We start from the raw sequence: 12,824 nt of genomic DNA on the forward strand, positions 1-12,824 counted from the left end.
GTTCATAACCTCTTCTTGCTTTAACATATGGCTGGCACAGATGTGTTTCTGCTTCCATTTTAGTATGTGTCAGTGCTATTTTGTTTTTATTGATGATCACGGTTTTCATAGCAGTGGAAACTCAGGATACAGTGAAATGAATTACAATAAAACAATTTTTCACTAAACAAATGCGGCGAAACCTCGACACACACAACGTCCGTCATCTTGTCAAACTTTCTGTCCATCAAAATTTCTCGCTAACACGTCAAACACGATCTATGCTTGACAAACGCGTCACACTGCATCGTACACGATCAGATATTTGGCAAGCATAGGTTTGACAATATGTCTGATCGCTTACGGAGGCCTTATAACAGATCGCGCGCCTTCTCCATTCTACATAAGGACAAATCGCTCAGTGATACTACATGCAGTGTGTGTGTGTCTGACTGTCATTTCTCTCCAGGTGACGCTGCTATCGCTTGGACGGGTTTATGTCGACAGTAGGTCGATGGTCATAATGTTGTAGCTGATTAGTGCATTTACAAATGTTGAAAGAGAATACAGTAGACGATTTCTTAACCGCAGAGTCCAAGATTCGGGAGTGTTTTTACTAAACTGCGTTATACTGGGCATTGCCCAGCACTCATATCTGATCTGAGTGTGTGAATAAACAGAGTAGATGAAGCAGAACCCAATATTTCGTTGATAAAACGTAGTCCTTCAGCAACAAAACGCCGAAGTTCTACATGTATCCGTGTTCCTTATACAGAATATGGCGGACATAACGTATTTAACACCTTCGAGGAGCTGATAAAGGTAATCGATTGGAATTGTCTAACCAAAAATCGCCTAGTAACCCTATTAATACTGCTTACTGATGAAGGCACTTCCACTCATGACGAACGGTATCAATGTCATTCGGAACTGACACCCACAAACCTTTACGAAGACACATGATGAAAAGTACTCCTCAGCAAGCGTCTGATTTGGTATCACAGACAACACTTGATTGGACCTGTTGTGTTACCGGATTGTTCTATAGACTCCAGTTAGGTAGACTTTATTGAAAACGAGCTGACAGCATTACCGGAAGAGGTTCTTTTGGCTACGTGGATGGCCATGTTCTTGCAGCGTGGCAGCCGCTCTGCACATTCTGGTCGTCAGGACACATCATCTAAACCTGACATTCCTCGAATATAGAGTAGCATAAACGGCCACATTTCTTAACCACCTAAGTTCTCACGCATTACACCTTTAGGTTTTTGCCTGAAGGGATGGTTGAAAGGCGAAGGTCTGCAAATAAAAGGTAAACACTAGAGAGGAATTGGCTCTGAGCACTATGGGACTTAACATCTGTGGTCATCAGTCCCCTAGAACTTAGAACTGCTTAAACCTAACTAACCTAAGGACATCACACACATCCATGCCCGAGGCAGGATTCGAACCTGCGACCGTAGCAGTCGCGCGGTTCCGGACTGCGCGCCTAGAACCGCTAGACCATCGCGGCCGGCAGAGAGGAATTGATCGCTCGGATTATGTATAGTTGTGTCCTCATAAAATAATGTCAAGATGACGTCAGAGGAGGTACACGTGGTGCTGCCAAGAGTATACGAAAGTGTGCTGAAGTGGAAGGTGGAATTTACGAAAATCAACTTTGAACTTAAATCATTTGACTTTTCTGTATTTGTTTCATTTACACTCCAAAAGTTCTGTTTCTGTAGTCAATAAAAATTGGAAACATGTAATATGGAATATTTTCCTTGGGTTAGTCTGTACTACTAACTACTCAAATATTTTTTGTGCCATATAGGTTGATTTTCACAGAGAAGAGAACAGCAACCAGCCACTTCAATAACGCTGTGTATTGACACAAATAGCGCCGTTACCAGTTTCAAACCGACAGGTTCATCATCAAACTGTGTTCGTGTTGAGATACATATTTGTTGTTGTTTACATTAGTTTTCACTTTCTGTGCCCCCTCTCCTGTCGTGAAAATATCTTGGGGTGGTGGTGCCCTAGAACCAAAACATTATGTAAGACTGAGCGGTTCTATGCACTTCACTCTGGAACCGCGTAACCACTACAGTCGCAGGTTCGATTCCTGCCTCGGGCATGGATGTGTGTGATGTCCTTGGGTTAGTTAGGTTTAAGTAGTCCTAAGTTCTAGGGGACTGATGACCACAGATGTTAAGTCCCATAGTGCTCAGAGCCATTTTTGAACCATTATGTAAGAAATTGTCTATTTAACTGTAATGTTAGCCAATAACGATTGAAACGAATGTAAACAAATACTTAAAGTGGTACTGTTGTAGTTTTAGCTTACTTATGTCGAAGTTGCTTGCTTGCTACCTAATCACGCGGGAGTTTCGACGTAATCAAGCTAAAATTAAGCCAGATTCACTTTAAGGGTTTCTTAACATTTTTTTTTCAGTACTTGTTAGCCGCAAGAAATTTTCCGCTCTAGGGAAAATTAAAAGTGAAAACTAATGTAAACAGTAACAAGTATACATCTAAACACGAACAGCCGTCTGATAAACCGTAACGGCGCCATTTATCCAAACAAACGGCATTAAAGAAGTGGCTGGTCGCTATTCTCTTCTCTGCAAAAAGCCACCTGTGTTTTGTGCCAGTTTTCAACAAAACAGCATACAGAACCAGATATACCGAAGTGACCGAATACGAGTATTAATGACAGCCTATGTAAATCTAAAGAGTTGGAGCGCACACAGCAGGTGCCCCAGGAAGTGGTTTCGCGAAGGTGGCACACTTCGGTTATCTTCCGAGATCCCGTAGGTATATCGAGGTGGGCGATTGCGGGTAACCAGATCAACCACGCCGACTCTGCAGTTTCCGCACGAGACAGATCACCTGTCTCGGTCGTCCGTTGCGAAGGCCGCGCCACAGGGAAACCGAACGGGCGGCCCGAGTGCCGCGTCCCGCCGCCGGGCGGCAGCAGCGTCGCCTTCGCCGGCGCCGGTGCAGCAACATCGCCGGCCCAGCAGGTAGGGCGCCAGTCAGCGGAGCGGCGAGCGGCCGCAAAAGTGAAAAGCGGCACACCGACCGACCGACTGCCCCGCGTGACGTAACAGCGCAGCTACAGCTGTAGCAGCCGGCGCGGTATTACGGCACCACAGTGCGCGTCTCTCCCTGGCCAGCGCGCAGCTGCCGCCGCCACGGCGCGCCCAGAGCACCTCGTCACGTCACGTGGTCTGGCTTCGGCTCGCGTCCACCTGCTGATCGCACAGGTAGGTCTATCTGGCTGCGCTACAGATCATCAAAGGAGCGAATACAATACTGCGGGTTACGTACTGCACAAATCAAAGTGTCGCTCTTACAACAGTGCTTAGGTTCCCGTCATAGTTTCGCCAGTATGACGAGGCTGAGAACCGTGGCGCTGCGGTCGCTTCATACTCGTCGGTTTCTTCTCCTTTACTGAAGCGTGCTGGAGTGTAACGCTAGTCGTGACTTAATATTAGTACGGAGGATCTTGTTGTTGCAAAGTAGTACTGGTACGGCGAACTGACCGGTTGACGGGATTAGCTGATCTTTAACGAAGCTTGAAACGTCCCCTTTGGAAAATTATTAATGACTGTGCTGATAAAGCTTGTTGCGTTATTTCATTTTCAAACAGCTGAGCAAAACTGAGCGTACTCAGACATTTCTCTCTTTACTTATTCTGATCAACACTAAACTGACACAATATTTTTACCTCAACGCAATCTGACTTTCAATAATCCCCACAAAAGAATGGCCCTGACTAACAATAATCTAGACTTTTCATGAATCACTTACAAAAATCTTGGTTATTCGAACTACTGCAATACAGCGAGCGCCAATATTGCCAGCTAAATGAAAGATTCTAACTACTGAAGGCACTAACTACTGATATGCATAGTTAGCAAATGAAAAATTTTGGTAGAGAACAAACAATGTATTTACCTTAATAGTGTTCAAAAGTCATAATATATATATCATTTCATGATATCCAGTCTTACAAATTTCCTTTTTCTGACGGACACACGTCCAGATCGTCCGCTCTCAAAATTCTGCTGTCTCTCTCCCCACATCCACCACTGCTGGCGGCTCACCTCCAACTGCTCAATGCTACGCGCTGTTCACATCAAATTGCCCAACACTACAATAGCAAATACTCCAACAATGCAAACCAGTCACAGACTGCACACAGCACAGTCAGTGATTTCCATACAGAGCGCTACGTGGCGTTACCAACATAAAAACCTAAACAGCCTACTTACAAGCTGTGTTTTGTGAGACTGTTGGAGGTGTAAGACGGAAAATTAATTGATCGAAACTACACAGTTGAAAATGTGCTCCATTAGAGATAGAGTGGTATCTGGAATAAGTTTCACGCTGTAGCCCACCCTTCAGACGAAAAGCATACAAATTTCGTCCAGTGCAAAGAAAATGGTTGTATTCTTGTTTATTTCTTCCCCTCTATGAGAAAACACGTGCTGCGTCAAACTAAAACTGGGCACGGAACGACGTCATTGTTACATCCCCGCGCCATTTCTGTTTCCATTTGGTCACGGCAGCTCGCGTTTATGGACTAACAGCGAGTCGTGAAGCTTATCACTCAATTTTCGTAGTTTATTTTAATAATCATCATTTAGAGATTGCACTTCATCCTCATGTCATGTTTTCTGTTACTAACGTTGCAGACTCGGTAACGCCTCGAAGGTGTGTGTATGTCAACGCAATTGGTGGGCATTCTTTGAATAGGTATTAAATATTATGTTTATGTATAAACAGAAAAACAATCGCTGCTGACCGATCAGTTGATATACTGGTATATAACTTGCTCCTGTCATTTACGTAGAACAGACATTTTGTGACATTTCAACTTGCACATGAGAATGACTGTAAGGCTGAAATATTGATTGTCTGAAGTAAATGAATAGTACCTTTGTTCGCATGGCATCTTTAGGAGCACCTTTTAAAATCAGTTATTGTTTGTTTTCCGCCCTGAGCTTACTAAAATTTAATTAAAGAGAATCTTACACGAGACGCATTTCGCTTTTATTTATCGAACACCTTTCGTGGTTATTCTGCAAACTGGATACATACGCTTGTACATTTTTGGTTGTTTTAGATCAAGAAGAGCGCTTTGTTTATAAAGTTGGAGTGCAAGTTACTTGCGGCATTTCTTTATATATTCTCCAAACCACTGCTTCTCACCTCCTTGCTAGCAGCGGTTGACGTCGAAATACCTCGTTTCACATGTGCACTTGGCAGTTTTTGCCATTCTGCAGTATTTCTTGCGCTGCGTTTGGATTATTTACACTTCGCATTTGTAAACCGAACTAAAGTTATGTTTCTCACCCTGCAGGGTATTACAGTGTTTCTTCCTTTGTGGGGGTTATGAGCGTTGCCAGCCTGTGAAACTACGTGGATGGTCGTTATAGGGCAGAGCCTGGGAGGAGATGGTAGTGTGGAGCGTGTGGCTTATGTGTGTATTTAATGTTACATTAAGTGGTCAGTCAGTTTTATGGGTGTGTGGTTTGGCAGGTTGGTCTGGTCATTTATGAGTTGTTCCTTTTCTGTTATAGTCTTTTGAATGTGGTTGTTTTCTTGTAAGGTGAGGTGTTTTTGTTGTTGTTTATCATTATGACGTCAGTGTCTCTGGTGGTAATTTTATTTTGATGTTGGTGTAAGTGTTCTGAAAAAGTTGGATGACTTGTCCTATACTTCCGTGCTCTCACATGTTCTTTGGTGTCAAATGTCCTGGTTTGACATATGTATCTTCCATCACAAGTATTGCATTTCAGTTAATATATTCCTGAGCGCTGATATAGATCAGTTTTTACTATTTTTAAAAAATGTGATATAAAAATAGCCCACCAAACGAGCAATTGCTGCTCGGGGTAGCCGTGCGGTCTCTGGCGCCTTGTCACGGTTCACACGGCTTTCCCCGTTGGAGGTTAGAGTCTTTCCTCGGGCATGGGTTTGTGTGTGTTGTTCTTAGCGTAAGTTAAGATTGATTAAGTAGTTTGTAAGCCTATGGACCGATGACCTCAGCAGTTTGGTCCCAAAATTTTCCAAACAAAAATTCAGTAAAAAAGTACATCCCAAAAAGAACAGGAAAAACTGATCTATATCAACAATCAGGAATATACCAACTGAAATGCAATACTTGTGATGGAAGATACATAGGTCAAACCAGGACATTTGACATCAGATACAAAGAACATGTCAGAGCACAGAAGTATAGGACAAGTCATTCAACTTTTTCAGAACACTTACACCAACACCAACATAAAATTACCACCAGAGACATTGACATTAAAATGACATGGATAAACAACAACAAAAAACTCCTCACCTCACAAGAAAACAACAATATTCAAAAGATCATAACAGAAAAGGGACAACTCATAAATGACCAGGACAACGTGGCAAACCACACACTTTCCCGGCGTAATAAGTCTTGAAAGTCTCTTCGGGTTTGCTGCCGGATCCTTTTTACACGAGTTCCTCTGAAAGAGTCCCTTAGTTTGATCAGTGAAAAACTGGATGAAGAGCTGGTAAAGCCGGATCCTTTTTACACGAGTTCCTCTGGAAGAGTCCCTTAGTTTGATCAGTGAAAAACCGGATGAAGAGCTGGTGAAGCTTTGTCGTCATGTGCTGACATTCACGTATTTTTTATTTAACGGTAACATTTTTGAACAGAATGACGGAGTGGCTATGGGTAGTCCTTTATCACCCGTAGCCACCAATTTATTTATGGAGGACTTCGAGGATACGGCACTGAGGACTTCAGCTCTGCAACCAACGTGCTTCTGGAGATATGTGGATGAAACCTTTTTCGTCTGGCCGCATGGACGTGATGCTCTTAATAAACTTTTGGACCACTTCAACTGTCTTCATCCCCACATCAAATTTACTATGGAGGTTGAAAGTGATGGGGTGCTTCCATTTTTAGACGTTGTGAAATTTACTATGGAGGTTGAAAGTAATGGGGTGCTTCTATTTTTAGACGTTGTGGTTTATAAAAAACCAGATGGTACCTTGGGACACAGTGTTCACCGAAAGCCGACGCACACAGATCGGTATCTGCATTCTAAGAGTTGTCATCCACCACACCAACGCAGTGGCGTCCTTAGGACTTTGGTACGGTGAGCATATGCCATTTCCGACGCGGACAGCTTAACCCAAGAACTTGCGCATTTGATGGCTGTTTTTAAGGAAAATGGATATTCCGAGAAGCAAATTCGTCGGGCTATGCAGTGTGGGCCATCTCTGGAGGTGCATGAAGAGGGACATAGATTGGTGGCCTTTCTTCCTTATGCTGGAGGCATATCGTTTAAGATTGGACGAATTTTAAGGAATTTTAACATTAAGAGTGTGTTCCGTCCACCTTCTAAGATTAGGGCACCACTCGGCTCTGTGAAAGATGGTTTGGGGCTTAGGAAACCCGTTGTGTACAAAATTCCGTGTCAATGTGGGTAGGCTTACATTGGCCGTTCGATTCGCACAGTGCATGACAGGTGTGTGGAACATCGCCGTCATACGAGGCTACAACAGCCGGAAAAATCGGCAGTAGCAGAACACTGCCTAAATGAAGGACACAGTATGAAATTTGATGAAACTGTGGTAGTTGCCAACATTTCCGGTTTTTGGAACAGTGTCTATAAAGAGGGATTGAGATTAGGTTGGCGGATAATTTAATCAGCGGAGACAGTGGGTTTCCTCTTAGCAGGACTTGGAATCCTGTATTATCTCGCATCAAAACTGAACGTTCTTCGGTGCGGCCCTGAGTGCGACATATCGTTGCCAGCAGTGTTCCACTAAGGGCGGCGCCACCTCCCTGTCTTGGAGGGTAGCAACCGTGATCGGTGGCGCATGCGCCGTGTACTGGACGGTGGCCTATGTAGGACATTGATTTGCAGCCTGGTGTCAGTTCTCAGCGGGACTCATCAGCAGAAGCAGCATTCTCCTGAAGATGACGACCAGTTGGGTCGCCGAAATATCGAGTCAAGTTGATTTTAGGATCAGGCAGCAAACCTGAAGAGACTTTCAACACACACTCGTTAAACTGACTGACCACTTAATGTAACATTAAATACGCACATATAACTACACGCTCCATTTATCATTACCATCTCTTCCCAGGTTCTGTCCTATAACGACCATCCATGTAGTTTCACAAGCTGACAACGCTCTCAACCCGCACGAAAACTTAGGAACAAACACTGTAATGACGTGCAGGGTGCGAAATATAACGTTTTACAAAGGCGAAGTGTTAATAACCCAAATGCAGCGCAAGAAATGTGTAGAATGGCAAAAACTGCCAAGTGCACATGTGAAACGAGGTATTTCGACGTGAACCGCTGCTAGCAAGGAGGGGAGAAGCAGTGGTTTGGAGAATATATAAAGAAACGCCGCAAGTAACTTGCACTCCAACTAGATAAACAAAGCACTGTTTTTGATCTAAAACAACCAAAAATGTACAAGGTATGTATCCAGTTTGCAGAATAACCACGAAACGTGCTTGATAAATAAAAGTGAAATGCGTCTCGTGTAAGATTCTCTTTATTTAAATTGTAGTAAGCTCAAGACGGAAAACCAATAACAAGTTAAAGGAAGAACAATTCACCGTTTAATGGCGGGAATATCTTTAAAAACGGTTGCGTACGTAGCGGGAATCCCGTGTGAACTCACGTACTCTCCCTCCTTTCAGAGCGAGCCGAGTCCACTTGTACCGACAACAGATTCGCGTGACGAGTGGGCTGCAGAGGAAACTCACAAGTCGATCTAAACGTAGGCTTCCGCGACCATTGTCACCGTCAGTAAAATTTTTCTGCGCTTGTGACCGCATTGTTAGTACGTGAAACTACCGACGTTTCGGTCACTGTTGCAAGTGACCTTCTTCAGGGTGTTTTTTGTTTACATCCTGAAGAAGGTCACCTGCAACAGTGACCGAAACGTCGGTAGATTCACGTATTGACAATGACGTCACAAACCCAGAAAAATATTATTCACAAGTCTAGACTGCGGGCATACGGAGACGACGAGTTCGGGGATGACAAATTCGGTGGAGAGTTTAAAGTGAGTGTACGGAGCTCATTTCTGACGTACTGTCTGCACTGCCGTCTAGCGCGGGCTTCAATGCAAGATACTTGTAACAGTTTCCACATCGAAATTTTGTTTCGAAACCTGGCAGAAAATCCAAAGACATTCTGGTCGTATGTAAAGTATGCTAGCGGCAAGACACATTCAATGCCATCTCTGCTCGATAGAATGGAAATACTGTCGATGACAGTGCTACTAAAGCAAATTTACTAAACACAGCCTTCCAAAATTCCGCCACCGGAGAAGGCAAAGCAAACATCTCAGAGTTCGAATGAAGCACAACTGCCAACACGAGTAACGTAGAAGTAGATATCCTCGGAGTAGTGAAGCAATTTAAATCACTTAATAAAAGCACGTCTTCCGGTTCAGACTGTATACCAATTAGGTTCCTTTGAGAGTATGCTGATCCAATAGCTCCGTACTTAGCAATCATATACAACCGCCCGCTCGATGAAAGAGCCATACACAAAGAATGGAAAATTGCACAGGTTATACCAATATTCAAGAAAGCCAGCATAGGAGTAATCCAGTAACTTACAGGCCCATATCGCTAACGTTGATATGTAGCAGTATTTTGGAACATATGTTGCGTTTGAACATTACGAATTACCTCGAAGAGAACGGTCTATTGATACAATCAACACGGATTTAGGAAACACCATTCTTGTAAAACATAACTAGATGTTTACTCACACAAAGTGTTGTGTGCTATCGACAAGGGACTTCAAATTGATCCCGTATTTCTAGATTTCCAGAAGGCTTTCGACACCGTAAGTCACTAGCGGCTTGTAATTAAGTTGCGTGCACATGGAATATCGCCAGAGTTAAACGACTGGATTCTTGATTCCCTATCAGAGAGGTTGTAACAGACGGAAAGTCATCTCGTAAAACAGAAGAGATTTCTGGTCTTCCTCTAGGTCCTCTTCTGATCTTTATCTACGTAAGCGATTTAGGAAAAGTCTGAGCAGTCACCTTAGATTGTTTGCAGATGATGCTGACATTTACCGTCTAGTCTAGTAAATTCATTAGAAGATCAAAGCCAAATGCAAAATGACTTGGACGCGATATCTCTATGGTGCTAAAAGCGGTAAATGACTCTAAATAACGAAGCGTTTGAGGTCATCCACGCGAGTGCTAAAAGGAATCCACTAAATTTCGTTTACCCGTTAAATCACACAGTTCTAAAGGCTGCCAAATCAACTAAATACATAGTATTCACAATTACGAACAACTTAAATTGGAACGATGACATAGATGATGATGTGGGGAAGGCGAACCAAAGGCTGCGTTTATTGTCAGAATACTTGGAAGATGCGACACATGTACTAAAGAGACTGCCTACACTACGCTTGTCCGTCCTCTTTTTGGAGTACTGTTGCGCTGTGTGGAATCCTTACGAGATGTGATTAACGGAGTACATCGAGAAGGTTCAAAAAGCAGCAGCACGTTTTGTATTATCGCGAAATAGGGGAGAAAGTGTCGCGGACATGATGACGGATATGGGGTGGACATTATTAAAACACAGGCGTTTCTCGTTGCGGCGGGATCTTCTCATGAAATTTCAAGCACTAACCTTGTCCTCCGAATGCGAAAATATTTTGTTCACGCCGACCTACATAGCGAGAAAAGACCTCGTAATAAAATAAGGAAATCAGAGTTCGCACGGAAAGATACAGGTGTTGGTTTCTTCAGCGCTGTTCCGAGAGTAGAATAACAGTGAATTAGTGTGCAGGTGGTTCGATGAAACCTCTGCCAGGCACTTAAGTATGATTTGGATTGTATCCATGTAGTTGTAGAGGATGAAGACCTGTCTGCATCGGCTCTCGCAAGAGCACAGAAAACCTCTCGACCGGTCAGCGCAGATGCCGTTAGTAGCAGTGAAATTTTCACTCATATTGTTACCTATCGCGAAGGAACGTGACTCTAGCGTCCACAGTAGTGTAGGAAAATTTACGCTTTGGGCATAGCATACTGCACTCAGATGATGATATAGACCATGCATGATGTCGTAATCTTGAAAGTAACATCTGCATCAGCGACCGATTGCATACCATCCATTTGCAGGCGATATCTGGAATACGATTATTTTTATCCTAATTGGTATTTTTAGTAAAGGTTTCTTTACTACAGTGGTGAAATCTCGTGCAGCGTTTGATTGCACCAAAAGATATGTGAAAGGTAGTAATATTTCATTCCACAGGTAAATTTGTGTTAAAAATACAAACATAACGAATGCATCTTTTGAAAGCCAGGTTGGAAGTTGGTCCTTCGATGAATGACGAAGGTTTTAAGGCAATACAACGTTAACATCTAATTAATTAATGAGTTTTCTCTGTGGAAATGAAGTTCCATGCTTCTTGACAGAGCGTAGGGGAACGATCCGGGAGACCCGCACAGCCGTACTAGGCAAGGGCCTAATGGAGGTGGTTTGCCGTTGGATTCCTCCGTCCAAAATGGGGATGAATGATGATGATGAAGACGACACAACAACACCCAGTCATCTCGGGGCAGGTGAAAATCACTGATCCCGCCGGCCATCGAACCCGGGACCCCGTGTTCGGGAAGCGAGAACGCTACCGCGAGACCACGAGGTGCGGACATTCTCTGTAACCAACGTTTTCTAAAATATTTTGTTTCTTATCTTGGTATTATTTCGGTATCTGTACAGCATGAAGCATATGTGATAATACATAAACCTTATTTTGTATAAAAGTCGTACATTATGAATAGTATGGTACGGAAATTGGCAGTTGACCGTAAATAACGAAAAGTGTGAGGTCATCCAAATGAGTGTTAAAAGGAGTCCGTTAAACTTCGGTTACACGATAAATCAATCAAATCTAAAGGCCATAAATTCAACTAAATACCTAGGAATTACAATTACGAACAACTTAAATTGAAAGGAACACATAGAAAATGTTGTGGGGAAGGATAACTAAAGACTGCGTTTTATTGGCAGGACACATAGAAAATGTAACAGATCTACTAAGGAGACTGCCTACACTACGCTTGTCCGTCCTCTTTTAGAACAGTGCTGCACGGTGTGGGATCCTTACCAGATATGATTGACGGAGTACATCGAAAAAGTTCAAAGAAGGGCAGCATGTTTTGTATTATCGCGAAATAGAGTGACACTGAAATGATAGAGGATTTGGGTTCAAAAAAATGGTTCAAATGGCTCTGAGCACTATGGGACTCAACATCTTAGGTCATAAGTCCCCTAGAACTTAGAACTACTTAAGCCTAACTAACCTAAGGACATCACACACACCCATGCCCGAGGCAGGATTCGAACCTGCGACCGTAGCAGTCCCGCGGTTCCGGACTGCAGCGCCAGAACCGAGGATTTGGGACGGACATCACTAAAACAAAGGTGTTTTTTGTTGCGGAGGAATCTTCTCACAAAATTCCAATCAAATTCCACTCCTCTGAATGCGAAAATATTTTGTTGACGCCGACCAACACAGCGCCATGATAAAATAAGGGAAATCAGAGTTCGCACGGAAAGATATAGGTATTCGTTCTTTCCGCGCTCTATACGAGATTGGAACAAATCGAGAATTGTGAAGGTGTTTCGATGAGCCCTCTGCGAGGCACATAAATGTGATCTGCAGAGTATCGATGTAGATGTAGAAACATATTGTTGAGAAATTGTCAGAATACTGAATACTTCCTGCCAAACTGATATTTCGTTTTCTGCTCCAGTGGAAGCGACGTCTAAGTGACTCACAGGGCAATAGAGACAGAAA

General features: G+C 43.3%; 1 protein-coding gene across 2 annotated transcripts in view; it reads left to right on the forward strand.

Annotated features, from left to right (window-relative positions):
• Nucleotides 1-2,965: 2,965 nt before the first annotated feature.
• LOC124798090 overlaps nucleotides 2,966-12,824 on the forward strand; it is a 291,165-nt gene continuing 281,306 nt past the window's right edge. For both annotated transcript variants that reach the window (XR_007016916.1, XM_047261332.1), the window contains exon 1: nucleotides 2,966-3,230. The gene's annotated coding sequence lies outside the window, so the exon portion shown is untranslated. The remainder of the gene's footprint in view (nucleotides 3,231-12,824) is intronic.

This window comes from Schistocerca piceifrons, chromosome 5 (assembly GCF_021461385.2).
Source record: "Schistocerca piceifrons isolate TAMUIC-IGC-003096 chromosome 5, iqSchPice1.1, whole genome shotgun sequence".
NCBI lineage: Eukaryota > Metazoa > Arthropoda > Insecta > Orthoptera > Acrididae > Schistocerca > Schistocerca piceifrons.